General features: G+C 35.5%; 1 long non-coding RNA gene across 2 annotated transcripts; it reads left to right on the forward strand.

Moving 5' to 3' along the window:
* Positions 1-930: 930 nt before the first annotated feature.
* LOC141689211 (uncharacterized) lies at positions 931-12,944 on the forward strand. Of its 2 annotated transcripts, none has more exons than XR_012562289.1 (3): positions 931-1,090; positions 1,176-1,233; positions 12,592-12,944. It is a non-coding gene; the product is annotated as an uncharacterized LOC141689211 (long non-coding RNA). The 2 variants fall into 2 exon arrangements; XR_012562288.1 differs by lacking the exon at positions 12,592-12,944 and adding an exon at positions 4,096-4,260.
* The last annotated feature ends 3,929 nt before the right edge of the window (positions 12,945-16,873 follow it).

Genomic DNA, 16,873 nt, shown 5'->3' on the forward strand with positions numbered 1-16,873 from the left:
GTTGTCCGAGTTCGAGCTCTCCTGTTTTCATTTTCGGATTTCTGCCATTTGTTTATTGAATTTCGCTTTCTTGTTTTTTCCGAGTTGGAGTCGTTTCGCTTGTTGAGTCACTGCGCTGAGTCGTTTCACTTACTGAGTCGCCGCGCGGAGTTGCTGCAAATTTCAGTCCCCTGTCTTCGATTCCAATTGTTGCGACTTGTTTTTTTAGTTCCGCTTTCGTTTGTTGCCAAGCTGTCACGGCTCGTTGTTTCGCAAGTTTTGTTTTGCTCTGTTACTGCTGCGATTTATTTACGATATTTTGATTTCTTGTTTCGTAGAATTTGTAATAACCCCAATTTTTGGAATTTTTGAAACCCTTATGAATAGTGATTTTGCTGAATAAGAAAAATTTTCATGTCACACTTTGTAGGGGTTCTTTTATTGTTATTCTGAGATCTTATTAGTACTCTATATGGTATATAAGTGTATGTAAAGATCGTCAGAATCCAAATTCGAACACTTTGATTTTTCTCGAAAATCCACCAGATACCGAAAGAATTGAGTATAAGGTAACATGATTAAAAGGATTTAAATTCAAGGATTATAAGAGAGGAACATAAAAGGGATATAAAATATTGAGAAAGATTTAAGGGAACCCAAGTAATAAGATCTCGGATATGATCCCTCAAACGACGAACGAAAACAAAAGATAAACGAACCGTATAACAGATCAGCGGTCATTAGCCAAGTAATTAAGGGATTAATCAAAAAGGTAGTGGATGATGATGTCATCACATGACACAAGCTTGCTTGCATAAGCATGACAAAGGAGTTTTGTTTGTTGGGTGATTTTGGGCCATACAAAATTAACCATGGTAAAAAGGTTAAAACAAATTTCAAGACAAAAAGAAGAATCAACCAAGCAAATAACATAAATCAAAAAGAGAAGAGTTGACTTTGCAAGAAGAAGCTCTCGGCCAAAATAAACACAGCAACTTCAAACTGCCATATCTCCTTCAATACTCACTCAAATATTGTGTTCTATAGCTCGTTGGAAAGGTATTGAGATGGCCTACAACTCTTGTTCACAAGTCTCGTCCAAATAAGCATGGTAAGACCCTCATTTTTACAGTTCTTTCAATCGGACCTTTATAAACTTTAAAGCCTAACTTTATGTTCTTGATTTCTTTGGAAAGATCAAGGTTGTAGGAGGCTCCATAAGGCTTCCTAGCAACTTAACACCTCCCAATGAAGGTATAAACTTCAAACCCTAGCCTTTACTTTGATTATTAGTTAGTTTGATGGTTGGTTTTCTAAATGAGAAGCATGATCTGTGATTACTAGTAGTTGATTTGAATTTGGAGTGATTTGGTGAATGAATCTTGTTATAGTTAATAGAACTTGATTGTGGTTGGTTGAGATGAAGAATCTGGAGAATAAGGACTGATATAATATTATTTAGTTGAGGTTTTGATGTGTTAATAATTGTGGGTTGTTTGGTGAGGTTTTGGTGTAGTGAGAAACTTGGAAAACTCGTAAACATAGCCGTCGTAATGCCCATTTTTCTTAGACTGTTGTACATGAATCTCGGACCAGATAACTCACTGACCAATCTGTAACATTGCCATGATTAGCTAGAGTGTGTCGTAATCTTCGTTTTGATATGTGGATCGCTTGGTTTCGATGTACGGTTTAGGAGAAACGACCGTTTTAAGTAACGGCATTTCGCGAACGAATCTTTACCCCTCGCCTTACTTTAAAACCTTGGTTAAGGCCATTAAATGACTAATTGGAGTATAAAACAATTATGTAAAGTGGATTAGGCAGTTGGGAGGGTACTCGCGAAAGAATCGCCTTAAAACCCTTAATGGTTAATTTATTAAAAATGGTGGAGCCGAGGGTACTCGAGCGACTTAAGTGAATCGTTAAGCGCAAAAGCGAGCGTTAGAGTCTAGTTGGTTAAAGTGTAGATTCTTAAGCGACTTTGGTTTAATTCCAACTTATATGTTGTTTATAGGTTACCAGGCTCGTCCCAGGCCTTTTACCACCCTCAGTCGCTCAGACAAGTTTTCTACCTGTTATACTGTTGTTGTGATGTAAATATATGTAAATGCATTATCTTGTGATAAGTGCATGATTGTTATTAGCAAATTTTGCGATATATTGGAGCATGCTGATATGGTATATATGCATGTCTGTTTCGTAATCTTGATATCTAATTGTTGATTCAATTGCTTATAAGTTGCATAATACCTATGCTAGAGATAAGCAGTAGTTGCGTATACCCTTAGTATAGGGGACCCAAAGGTGAACATTTTCTAAACCGGGAGTCGATGTTCCCGAGTATAATATATATTTATTTATATATATATATATTGATATAGTTTTCAAAACTATTAATCGAATATGGTTTATTCGATAACTTTATTTTGTTAAATGAATATTATTTTGAATATTCATTCGAGGACTTATGACACCGCTTATTTTATTAAATGAATATTATTTTGAATATTCATTCGAGGACTTATGACTCCGCTTATTTTATTAAATGAATATTATTTTGAATATTCATTCGAGGACTTATGACTCCGCTTCTTTTATTAAATAATGTTCTTTATTTTATTAAAGAATAATGTGTCAATAATCAAACTTACTTTTGATTATACAAATAAAGATAGTACTTTCGTATAAGTATATCTTTGGTTATTTAATATTCATTTCAAGTATAAGTTTTAAAACTTCTACTTCGATTATATTTAAAAAGATCATCCTTATGGGAATATTATTTAATTAATAATATTTGGATATTTTCTAATATATCGGGACTGATTTATTTCATTAAATCAGCATTACTCCAAACATTCTTAAAAATGTTTTCGAGTCTTCAAAATGATATTTAAAAAGTTAGGGCGGATCCCAAAACTCATTTTTATATTTAAGATCTTCCTTTCGAAGGGGATTTTAAATACTCGCTCAAAACCTGAGGGATCCGGCTCTGTGGTGTATTTTATATTCGCAACAAGGTTGCTGTTTTGACAAAAGAGTTTTTTTTTATTACTTACCCAACACTCGGGAAGTAAAATTCTTGGAATAAGTTAATCCATTAACAGGCATCGCTTGGGAAATATCGGTGAGTTTTCCTTTCCAACTAGATACGACTTCTTGGTGGAGCCGTATCAACAAGTTTCTACTTGGGGAAAGGGGGGACGAGCTTTACGTTTCAGAGTCATGGATTTCATCTGAACTAGGAGTGGCGTAAGTGGTCGAGTGGTGCCGGCTCAACCTTATTATATTGGCCCAAATGGCCTGGAAGTTCCGCTAAGACGGTCCATTCCTTAGGAGTCCAGTGTTCGGTTGACAAGTAAATCCGACAGGTTCTCCTCTACATGTAGAAAATGGTGGGGTTGCACTACTACGACTGATCATCGTAAGTGGTCTTCTTGGCGCGGCAAACTCCCGTAATGAGTTCATCATCCAATTGGATATTTCTGCAACACTATCCAGAGCACTTCGATAGAAAGGCTACGGTTGGGCGATTGTTGAGTGTTGGCAGGGTCGAGTTTTCAAAATGATGTTTGCATCAAATGAAGTATCTCGTAACTTCATTTTATTTTGATGATATTTTAAAGATTTATTCTATACAAGTTTTGTCTTGTAGCTTAATCTATGGGAGGAACTATTTATACATTGAACGGTGGTAGTTCAAGTAGTATTCGGAAAAGATATAAGTATATTGGAGTATCTTGTAACTTCATCTTTTAAACTTATATCTAGTAAATGATTATCTTGTGCATGTCAAAGTTTTTCAGAAAAACGTTGAGACAAGGTTAGATATATGAGATCACCTTGCAACGATATTTTTATACAGTTATAAACTGGAACTCTGTGTATATTATACATGTAAGAGGATTTCAAAGATTGTGAAAAGTATATATGTATATATATACTGAACATTTTGCGACTTGGTCGCGTTAAGATATCAGTTTGGTTCATTTCTTCTTGACCAAGACTTTCATGAGTACTATGAGAATGCTCATATATTGTTAATTATTATACATATTATTTCGGTGGGCTTGTTGCTCACCCTTGCTTTCTTCTTTCATCACACAACATCAGATAGACAAGATGAACAGGACCAAGCTCCCAATTCGCGAGCGGATAGGAAACGTTCCGCAGTTTCCTATAGGCGTTGATGTCGCTGTAGCTGAGGTAGGAACTACCAATAGGCTAGGCTTTCAACTTTTGATGTACCAGACTTATGTATCTTTATCAATTGTAATAATGGCAAAGAAATGTAAATTTATTCAGAAACCCTTTTAAGGTGTAATGGCATATAATTTTGGAATAAAATGACTCGTGTTATTTTTATATATTCATCTCTGAGACTATAACTTGTGGTGTGTGTGTTTATTGTGGGGTCACAGTACAGAGTAGTTGATTGTTTATTAAGATTGGGTGTTATTAAGGGAAATGGAACTCGTGACAACCCGGATCCCCGACCCCGAATTTGGGGGTGTTACAGAATTGTACTGAGTCGCCTCTCTGTGTTTTCTCCGAGTTCGATTATTAGATGTTGTTCGATGTCTGTTTCGCTTGAATGAGTCACAGCTGTGATTTGTTTTGTTCCCGAGTTTTGCGTTGTTTTACCGAGTTGCTTTACAGAGTTGTTTCTATTTTTCTTTTGGTTTTGCTGGATTAGCCCAGTTCGTTATTTTATTTGTGTTGTTCACATGTATTTGTAGTTCATCTGTTTTGGATTGGTTATTTGAGATACAATTTATTTTTCGTAGTTAGCAAGTGATTGTGTTTTCGGCTAGTTGAATAAACGAACTTGTCATGTCCAAATTTTTGTAGAATTTTCTGTAATTATTAGTTTTGATTTTATTGATAAAAAAATGTTTTAGTGATAATTAATTTAGTTAGAACTATTTAGTAGTTTAAATTAATTTAGGGGTAATTAATTAATTTAGTTAGAGTAAGTTCTCTTTTCGACTTTGTAGATTTTAAATTAATTCTAGAAAAAAATTCTCACCTCCCACTTTAAAAATCTAGCTCGCCTAAATTAATAATTAAGGAATTGCGAGAAATTTATAGTCCTTGAAGAACGAATCTCAAAATATTAAAACAAAAATTGTGCGCTTGCAATTTAAATTATTTATATTTGGCACATCAAGTTTTTGGCGCCGCTGCCGGGGACTATAATTATTTTTCGCGCCTTAATTTTTTAATTTTTCGAATTAGTTGTACTTGCTCTTTGGTTTAATCTTTTTTAGAATATTGAAGATTTAGAAAGCTCGTTGGAACTCCGAAAATTGTCGAGGCTCGAAGGAATTTTTGGAAGCTTGCTTGGATAACCCGTATCTCTCTCTTTTCGTATTTTTCACTAGTTAAAAAAATCACAAAAAAAAATTAAAATTCAAAATATCAAAAATAAAAAAATTAGTTAGTTAAATATGTAATTGTTGCATCATGCATTTGTTCACCTAGGAGCACATCATCTTAGATTTTATTTTCTTGTTTTTAATTTTTCGTACCTTATAAATTGTGGTGATTGCTGGAGGACCCAGGGTACGTTAAATTTCTTCTTTTATTTAGTTAGGACACGTAGTTTAGAGCATCCATAATTGTTTATCGCTTTTATATCTCGTTGTGTGTTGCATCATTTAAATAAACTTTAAGGGCAAAACCACATCACAAGATAAGGGGGTGATTTTATCACTTTTTCCTTGGCCCACAACCATTAAATCCATTATTTTGCATACCATAGTCTTTTTAATAAAATTAAGTAGATATTAGCCCCTAGGACTTCGCACTCAACTAGGAAGAAAACCATAAACAATCAAATCTCTAAGTATTCATTCTTTGGTATCTAGGCTAGCGAAAGCTTACCTGGCCATTTAGATTGGTGACTAAGATGGTGTTTAGCCTCTTGGCAATGCTTGCACATCTACCTGGCCAATCAGAAAGAATAATTTTAGTTTTGTGAATTTTAGTAATTTTTTTTGTTAGGAGCAAGTCAAGAGTTTTTTAGGGAACCATAGATTTAGAATTTTTCTTTCAATTTTGCACCCTTTCTTTTGCGTGTTTAAATTCTTGCACATATTTGCTACTTGATTCATATCGTGTTTATGCATACTACGTGGATTAGAGATAATTCCTCTAGGTTAGCGAGACCAATTGAGCGTACTTCTTCATCGGAATCCGAACCCGTAGAAATTCTTGAACCCATAGTAAACATGGCAGTTTCTCTTATGGATCGTTGTTACCCCGCCCGTTTGGCCCAACCTTCTTGTATTACTCTTCCACCGGTTAATGGTAATAATTTTGAAATTAAAGGTCATCATATTAGCATGTTACCTAAATTTACCGGGAGTGAAGATGAGGATCCGTATCTTTTTATTCATGAATTCGAGGAGGTTTGTGCTTTACAAAAACTCCAACAATTGACCGAGAATTCCATTAGGCTTAGACTAATCAATTTCGCTCTTAAAGAAAATGCTAAAAAATGGTTATATAGCCTACCGGTTAATTCTATTTCAACTTGGGAGGGATTCGTAGTCATTTTTCTATAAAAATATTTTCCAAACCATAAGACTACGAGGCTTACAAATGAGATTAATCAATTTCATCAAAAGGAAAACGAGTCTTTTGGGAAATATTTTGATAGATTTAAAAGTCTTTTGTCCCAATGTCCCCACCACGCAATAGAAAAGTGGAGACTTTGTATGATTGTTTACGAGGTCTTAGATAGTTCTACAACCGTGTTGTTAGAGTCTATGTGTCAAGGCAAATTCATGGAAAAAGACGAGGATCAAGGTTGGGAATTTTTCGAGGAACTAGTAGAAAAGACCATGTTGTGGGAGTCTACTAGGGAGCCGAATAGGGAGCCTAGTAAGCATAATGAAACACTCGGTTCATTAGCTAACAAAGGCTTGCATTTAGTTGGTAATTCTATAGCAACCGAAGCAAAGTTAGCTACTCTCACTAGAAGATTAGAAGCTTTAGAAACCACTAATGACCCTTTCCAAGTGTCTATGTGCGCGAACTATAACTCTAATAGTCATGGACCTCGAAACTTTCAAGAGTTTGAGCAATTGAATGTTATGTTTCAACCTCGACCTAGGAATGACCCTTTTGCACCCACATACAATCCCGGGTGAAAGAACCACCCGAATTTCTCATGGACCCAAGGCCAAAACTACCAATCTCCTCAACCCACATTTCAAAAGCCTAATCCAAACTCTTACCCCACTTCTAGTCAAAATCCTTATCCAAACCCAATTCAAGCACCCTTGAATCTTCCCGGTTTTAATGATTCGGATAAGAGACTTAATTCCTTAGAAAAGAGTATTGAGGCTTTGCTAAAATCTCAAACTAATTTGACACAATCTCAACAAGCCTTCATGCAAACCATGACCCAAAATAGGCAATTATTGAATTCCAATGCCCAATCCATATCTAAGTTAGAGGTTCAAATGAGTCAATTAGCTAACACGATTTGTGAGCGCGAGAAGAACAAGTTTCCAAGTCAACCCGAGGTGAATCCTAAATTTTTGCTTAATCAAAGACCTCATGATGTGAACGCCGTCATCTCTCTACATTCGGGAAATCAAGTGAGAAATTGAGTTGGTGTTGATGCTAAAGAAGAAGAGAATTCGAGTTTGGAACCTAATCCCTCACCTTTGAGTCTGAGTCTAGATCACTCAAAGCAACCCGAGAATTTTGAGTCTAGCGAAACACCTCACTCAATTGCACTACCTTTTAAACCTAGCCCCGATTTATCTAACGAAAGAGTCTTTACGCCAAAAGCTCTGTATCCTCAACGACTTATTTCGAACAAACAATCGGCTCAAGTAGACAAGATCTTAGAAGTTTTCAAGCAAGTCAAGGTCAACATTCCTCTTTTAGATGCCATTTAACAAATTCCTTCGTATGCTAAGTTTCCAAAAGAGCTGTGTACTCATAAATGAACCACTCATGTTCCTAAGAAAGCCTTTTTGACATCTCAAGTTAGTTCTATTCTCTTGAATGAGAATCCCGTGAAATATAAGGACCCCGGTTGTCCTAGTATTTCTTGTGTCATAGGCAACACTTTTATTGACAAAGCTTTACTTGAATTAGGTGCTAGTGTGAATCTTCTTCCATATTCTGTCTACCAAGAACTCGGTCTAGGTGAACTTCAAAAGACCAATGTCACACTTCAATGAGCTGACTGTTCTATCAAAATTCCAAAGGGAATAATTGAAGACGTGTTGATTAAGGTTGGTGATTTTGTTTTTCCCGTTGATTTTGTGGTCTTAGAAACTGAACCGGTCAAAAATCCTAAAAATAAAATTTCGATCATTCTAGGAAGACCTTTTCTAGCCACATCTAATGCCTTGATTAATTGTAGGAACGGTTTAATGAAAATGACATTTGGAAATATGACCATTGATCTCAATATTTTTCATGTCGGGAACCACCCCGATGACTATTTTGACCAACACATGGAAATTAATTTAATTGATAAAATACTTGATCACGAAACCATGAGTGTCGATAATGCTCTTGACTTTTTCTTAAATCATTTTGGTCAAAATTGGGTTGATTCCGATTACACTAATGAGGTCAGTAAGATGTTAGAGTCCATCATTCCTACAACTAACCAAGAGCTTGAACCACTCCTTTTATCCCTTTATCAAGCTAGTGAACCAGTTGAGCCAAGTCCACCAGAATTAGAACTCAAACCTCTTCCTAACACTCTTAAGTACAAGTTTTTTGGTCCTAATAAATCTTTTCCCGTCATAATTGCTTCTAATTTGACCCCATCTCAAGAAGAGAAACTTTTAAGTGTGCTCAAGGAGAATAAGGAAGCCATAGGCTGGAGTATTTCTGATATCAAAGGAATTAGTTCGGCAATTGTCCAACATAGGATTCACTTAGTTGATGATGCTAAACCAGTTAGGGAGCCACACAGAAGGTTGAACCCAACTTTGATGGAAGTTGTTAGGAAGGAAATTCTTAAGTGCCTAGATAATGGGATCATCTTTCCCATATCTGATAGCTCGTGGGTGAGTCCGATTCAAGTAGTACCTAAGAAATCGGGTATTACTGTAGTGACCAACGAGAATGACGAGCAAGTTCCCACTCATGTTCAATCTGGTTGGAGAGTGTGTATAGATTATAGGAAACTCAATTCTGCCACTAGAAAATATCACATTCCTTTACCATTCATCGATCAAATGTTATAAAGGTTAGCGGGTCATTCTTACTATTGCTTCCTAGATAGTTTTTCCGGATATTTTCAAATCCCCATTGCTCCCGAAGATCAAGAAAAGACCACGTTCACATGTCCTTTCAGAACGTTCACTTATCGTCGTCTAGCTTTTGGTTTGACCACGGCCCCTGCTATATTTCAACAATGCATGATGAGCATTTTTTCTGATAAGGTAGGTGAATTCCTAGAAATTTTCATAGATGACTTTTCCATCTTTGGTTCTTCTTTTCATCAGTGTCTAAACCACCTTGACCTAGTTTTGAAAAGGTGTAAAAAAATAAACCTCGTTCTTAATTGGGAAAAATGTCATTTCATGGTTAAAGAAGGAATTGTCCTTGGTCATAAATCTCAGAAAAGGGAATTGAAGTTGATAAAGCTAAAATTCATCTCATTGCTAGTCTCCCTCCACCAAAATCGGTCAAAGCAATTCGCTCATTTTTAGGACATGCGGGTTTTCATAGGTGTTTCATTAAGGATTTTAGTAAAAAGGCAAGACCCTTGACCAATCTTCTTTCCAAAGATGTCAAATTCGAGTTCAATAGTGATTGTTTACAATCTTTTGAACACCTTAAGAAAGAATTGACTTCATCCCCGATAATTAAATCTCCCGATTGGAATGAGCCTTTTGAGTTGATGTGTGATGCCTCCGACTATGTAGTTGGGGCAGTTTTGGGACAACGAATCAATAAGATACCTCATGTCATATACTACTCTAGAAAGACCTTAAATGATGCCCAACTTAATAACTCAACCACCGAAAAAGAGCTTCTAGCCGTAGTATTTGCCCTCGAGAAGTTTAGGTCTTATCTTATTGGTTCGAAAATCATTGTTTACACTGATTATGCCGCCCTTCGATATCTTTTCTCGAAAAAGGACTCAAAAGCTCATTTGATTAGGTGGATCTTGTTGCTCCAAGAATTTGACCTAGAAATTAGGAATAAGAAGGGGTCTGAAATGTCGTTGCCGATCATCTTTCTCGATTGGTAGTAGAGACAACCGTTGACTTGCCTTTGAATGAATTTTTTCCGGATGAACACCTTCTTTCTATCTCTACCCTCCATTGGTTTGCCGATATTGTTAATTACCTTGTCACCGGCAACATTCCGACTCATTGGTCAAGCAAGATAAATCCAAATTCTTTTCACAAGTCAAATACTTCTTTTGGGATGACCCTTATCTCTTCAAATATTGCCCGGACCAAATCATTAGAAGGTGTGTCCCAAATCACGAGTTTAGAAGTGTCCTTTCCTTCTGTCATGATCAAGCTTGTGGAGGTCATTTTAGTGCCAAAAAGACGGCCGCCAAGATACTCCAAAGTGGTTTCTATTGGCCTAGTTTATTTAAGGATTCTGCGGAATTCTGTGCCACTTGTAGTAGGTGTCAACACTTAGGAAAGATCACAAGACGTAATATGATGCCAATGAATCTGATCCTAATTATCGAAATTTTTGATGTTTGGGGGATAGATTTTATGGGCCCATTTCCTTGCTCATTTGGCAACCTCTACATTCTCTTAGCGGTCGATTATGTGTCTAAATGGGTCGAGGCCATTCCAACTAAGTCTAATGATAACAAGGTCATTCTTAAATTCTTAAAAGAGAATATCTTTTCTCGATTTAGTACACCTAGAGCTATCATTAGTGATCAAGGCAAACATTTCAAGAACCATCATTTTGAGTCTCTCTTAAAAAAGTACTCGATCACTTATAAATTGGCCACCCCTTATCATCCTCAAACTAGTTGTCAAGTTGAAGTCTCAAATAGGCAAATCAAACAGATTTTAGAAAAGACTGTCAACTATAATAGGAAGGATTGGTCAACTAAGTTGATAGATGCTTTATGGGCCCATAGGACCGCGTTTAAGACTATCTTCGGTATGTCTCCTTATCGGCTTGTGTTTGGTAAAGTTTGTCATTTGTCGGTTGAACTTGAACATCGAGCCTTGTGGGCCATTAGGGAGTTGAATTTCGATTTACCCACTGTCGGTAGTCATAGGAAGTTGCAATTGTCTGAGATAGAGGAAATGAGAAATGATGCTTATGAAAATGTTAAAATCTATAAAGAGAGAACCAAAGTTTTTCATGATAAATAAATTTTGAGAAAATCCTTTTCTCCCGGTCAAAAGGTTCTTTTGTACAATTCTAGGCTTCATTTATTTCCCGAAAAATTGAGATCTAGATGGGAGGGACCTTACATTGTTAAAGTAGTTTTTCCTTATGGTGCTGTTGAAATTGAAAATCTTAAAAATGGTGAAATATTCAAAGTTAATGGACAACGTCTCAAACCATTTTTAGAGTTACCAGTCGATTCCGAGGAAGAGGTCATCCACCCATTGACCCATGATCAAGTAAGTCTCTTTTAGTAGGTAGTTTTAACTCTCTTCATCCCTTATCAGGTATGTTCTCATCATTCTCCTTACTTATTTCTCTCTTTTGCATACATTGAGGACAATGCATGATTTAGGTATGAGGGAGGGTTTTAGTGTAATTCTTAAAAAAACAAAAAAAATCCAAAAAAAATAATTGAAAAAAATCAAAAAATTCAAAAAAATAGAGACATTTTTAGCTAAGTTGTTTTACCCTCTCTTGAACTTTAATAGTAGTTGGTGTTAACATGTTTTTCAAAAACTTATATATATAGTGCCTTTTAGATTATTTAAACGTAGTTAAGTAATGTCTCTTTTTGAAACTTGTGATTGAACGATTTTCACTCTAGATTTCAGGACGACACTTTTTGCACAAGACCTTTGTTGGAGAGATTGTCTGGGAATGTTATTCGATACTTGAGAGAGAACCCACATGTTGAAACAATGTCGAATCGAATTTTTGCGAAAAGAAAAAAAATAATAGAAAAATGCAAAAAGAAAAAAAAAGGAAAAAAAATTGATGAATAAACTACTTCAATACCCATTGTTCTATAAACAAAAAATCTTTAGATAATGGGCACAAGTAGAATTATCTAGTCTTGTTTTGTGGTCTTTGTTACTCGAGTTATTAAGTTCGTCGAAGGATTCAAAACCTAGTGCCCTAAAACCATCTGGTTTGAGAGTCACTGACCTAAAGCTCGCTACAAGGGTTACATAGAAAGTCTAAGAAAACAGACATCATAAAGTCAATTGAAAAAAAAAGAAAAAAAAGAATAATTTTGTGAAGTTTGGCTAGATACTTGTTTTGATAGAGAATGGGTCAGTTCAATATTAGTTGAAAAAGAGAAAATATTCTTAGACAGTTAAATCCATCAAAGGCCTTAAAGTCACTACACACCTTGGGCATTTGATAATCTCATAATTTTGCATTAATTAATACCTATTTATTGTTTGCTACCAAATTTAATAATTTAATTTATTGCATTTATAGGTATTTTGTACAAAAAGAGAAAAAAAAAGAAAAATGCTAGAAGGGCAAAAGTGGAAGAAGAAAAAGAAGAAAAGAAAAGAAAGGAAAAGAAAATGGGAGTTGGCTACATTCAAGGGTCAAGATTCTACCAACACACATGGCAAATGTATGGCTTGGATTTAGCCAACACCCCTAAAACCCTAATTCTTATCCTATAAATACCCACCCCTTGTCTTGTAAACCACACCCAAGTAGCATATAGCCAACCTAGTATTTTCCATTTTTAGTTGTAGCCTCCTTTCCTAAAAAGTTGTAGATCTACTTTTCAAGTTGCAATCATTCTTCATCATTGTAAACACTCCCTTTTATATTAATGCAAGTTTGTTCAATTTTATTAGCCTCTTTAATCTTTAAGCTATGATATCTTTTTAAATCCAACAAGTAATAAGCTTGGGGATATGAAAGGAGCTAATTTAATTCTTGTTCTTAGATCTACTTTTATTTAGGTATCATAACTTTAAGATTTAATTTTGCATTAGTTAGCTTATTTATACTTTCAACTAAATTCCTACATTAAATCAATTTATGTTTGGAATTTGGTCGATTAAATAAATTTTAATTTACTGTAGCTTAACCTTTAATTAGTTAATTCTCAGTGTTTAATTAGTTTTAATCTCAAATAATCAGTTTTAATATCATTTTACTTCGTTTATTCCCCTGTTGTAAATCAAACCCACCTGCCAAGCCCTACTTTCTTCTATTTCCAGTGTCATAACTTCTTAAAACACATAGTTCAATTTGTCCAGAACCAAACCCAGCTTCCTCCTATTTACAAATCTCCGAACAAACCTCATTTTTTGTTCTTTCAAATCGTAAAAGAAAACCCTTAGTCTAAATCTCAATCTATGTTCACCGAGTCAGAACCGAGTTGTCCGAGTTCGAGCTCTCCTGTTTTCATTTTCGGATTTCTGCCATTTGTTTATTGAATTTCGCTTTCTTGTTTTTTCTGAGTTGGAGTCGTTTCACTTGTTGAGTCACTGCGCCGAGTCGTTTCACTTACTGAGTCACCACGCCGAGTTGCTGCAAATTTCAGTCCCCTGTCTTCGATTCCAATTGTTGCGACTTGTTTTTTAAGTTCCGCTTTCGTTTGTTTCCGAGCTGTCACGGCTCGAGTTATTTCGCGAGTTTTGTTTTGCTCTGTCACTGCTGTGATTCCAATTTATTGTACTGAGTCGCCTCTCTGTGTTTTCTCCGAGTTCGATTATTAGCTGTTGTTCGATATCTGTTTCGCTTGAATGAGTCACAGCTGCGATTTATTTTGTTCCCGAGTTTTGTGTTATTTTACTGAGTTGCTTTACCGAGTTGTTTCTGTTTTTCTTTTGGTTTTGTTGGGTTGGCCCAGCTCGTTGTTTTATTTGTGTTGTTCACATGTATTTATAGTTCATCTGTTTTGGATCGGTTATTTGAGATACAATTTATTTTTCGTAGTTAGCAAGTGATTGTGTTTTCGGCTAGTCGAATAAACGAACTTGTCATGTCCAAATTTTTGTAGAATTTTCTGTAATTATTAGTTTTGATTTTATTGATAAAAAAATGTTTTAGTGATAATTAATTTAATTTGAACTATTTAGTAGTTTAAATTAATTTAGGGGTAATTAATTAGTTTAGTTAGAGTAAATTCTCTTTTCGACTTTGTAGATTTTAAATTAATTTTAGAAAAAAAAAATTCACCTCCCACTTAAAGTTCTAGTTCGCCTAAATTAATAATTAAGGAATTGCGAGAAATTTATAGTCCTTGAGAAACGAATCTCAAAATATTAAAATGAAAATTGTGCGCTTGCAATTTAAAATATTTATATTTGGCACATCATGGACTACTGTTGTGTATCAGGCAACTGACAAAACAATAACTCTCTCCATTAAAGGTAAGGAATTTTGCATTAACATTGATACTATTCAAGCATGCTTTAAAATTCCTTTTAACACAACTACTAAACCACACACAGATGCTGATTTAGTTAGCTTAATTCTATGGGCTATGCACTTCCTACCACTAAGTTAAGTGAGATTAGGAGGCTAGGTCTTAGGAAAGAGTGGAGTTATCTGTGTGTTGTAGTTACCAAGGTGTTTTCTGGTAAGATAAGAAACCTTTATTATATCAATACTATTATGCTTAACATGCTCTACATGCTACTTACTGATAATTACTATAATTTTAGTGATGCTATCATGTTTGAGTTAGGTTACAAGTTAGGGGAGATCAAAAAGAGATCTAGAAATGTTTATTATGCTAGATTCTTTATGATTATTGCTAACCATATTTGTTAGGACCTTGTAATTGAGAACCCAAACCACAAACCGGATTGTTGGGTTCAAGAGAGGAGAATAATTGCATATTTAAACAGAGCTGATCACCACAAGGAGGTGCCCCTTATCTATTTGCCTATCATGGAGGGCCCTCAGGTAAGTGAGGTAAATGCTTTTGTCCCTACTCTTTCTACCTCTCAAGTTTCTTTGCCATTGAATGTGGCTATGGCATCTGTGTCAATGACCCAACAGATGCCTACCCAAATCACAAAATCCAAACCTTCAAAATCTAAATCAAAGAAACCACACTTTGGTGTCTCTCAAAAGATGTCGGTTTCAAAATCTACCAAACACAAAGAGGGGAGTGTGAAGGTGGGTAAGATTGGTGAGGGATAGGATGAACATAAAAGAAACCCTAAGAATAAGGATGGTGAGGTGAGTGTACCCAAACCTAGCCACACCACAGTTTCCCAACAAATTGTGGTGCTTAATAAGGAAATTAGCACATATCTAGTTTCATCCTCTCAAAAGGATGCTATTATTGAAACAAGCTCCCAACCAGGAGCACAGATCAAAAGGGCTAGGGACACAGACTCAACCCAAACTTATACAAGAAAGAAGAAATCTAGAAAACTTGGGGATGCACAGGGATCACACACAGTGCAAACTGCTGCTAAAGACTCAGTCACTGCACCTAAAGACTCAGTCACTGCACCTTCTCAAACTCAGTTTGATGTGACTCCAATAAATGTGGAGTCACAGCCAAAATCTTACACAAAACTCTCCCACCAATTCTCTGGATGTGGATATGATTCACACATCAATCCCTGATTCTCCTTCTTTAACTCTGTTGGAGAAGCCAAAACTCAGTACAAGTGAGCATCATCTTCTAGATGATTTGTTGGCTCACTTGCCAATTCTTTCAGGATCTATTGAGACTTCTGTTCCTAAATTTTCATCAATCTGCACAGAGTCCAAAATAGTTTCTACTCCAAACTCTGTCATTTCTTCTATTCCGATGGATATTGTTCATCCGTCGGCTAGTGATTGTATCCCGACGGATGTGCCTAACAGCAGTCATCCGTCGGCTGTCCCAACTACTACCCCGATGGATGTGTTAGGTCACACACACTGTAGAAGGGGGTTGAATACAGTGTATACTACAATCAAATCGAATTAAGAACACAAGTATGAAACACAGATAATCTTATTAGTAAAACAGTATTACAATGAAACCGTTCTCTCTCAGTGATGAACAAATATCACGAGAGCTGCTAGGGTTACAATGAATAATATTCTCGATTAAGATAACACATATAGTGTAAACCCTATGCTGTATTTATATAGACACACAATTACAAGATAATCTTCTAATTGATATCGAATATAAGTCTGCATCGTAAAATATATCAACTAGTTATCTTTTCCTCCAAGTATTCTATTCTTCATCGGATCCTTCTCCATGCATATCTCTTCTTGTGTTTGTCTTAATCTTCTTTCCTTCAATCAGCCGCCTTCCTTATCTGAATGTCTTCTTAAGTCCTGATATTATCTCCTGATAAATATCTTCTGATATCTTAAGTTCTGATATCTTAAGTTCTGACTTCAGTATAAGTACTGATTTCCAGTTAAGTCCTGATTTATCCTGTTAGTTAAGATCTGAAAACTAAACACAAATCACTATTAGACATGACATCACAAATATAGCTAACAATCTCCCCCAACTTGTAAATTAGCATAATATACAAGTTCAATAGATATTTGATGATGTCAAAAACATGAAGTACAAATGTATATGAGAATTTGACTAAGTAACTACAACTCACAGTCCTTGTAGCTTTTACCATCCTTAAAGTTTGATATCAGCTTTAGCCTGTATATCCTTCAAAATTTAACAATTGTAGTCCTTGACTTGGCTTTAGTGTGTGATCTCTTTAATGTCAGGAGTTGTTCTGAGATAATTCTTCAACAGAGTTCTCTCAGCATATTCAAGTTC

This window comes from Apium graveolens, chromosome 10, assembly GCF_009905375.1.
Source record: "Apium graveolens cultivar Ventura chromosome 10, ASM990537v1, whole genome shotgun sequence".
NCBI lineage: Eukaryota > Viridiplantae > Streptophyta > Magnoliopsida > Apiales > Apiaceae > Apium > Apium graveolens.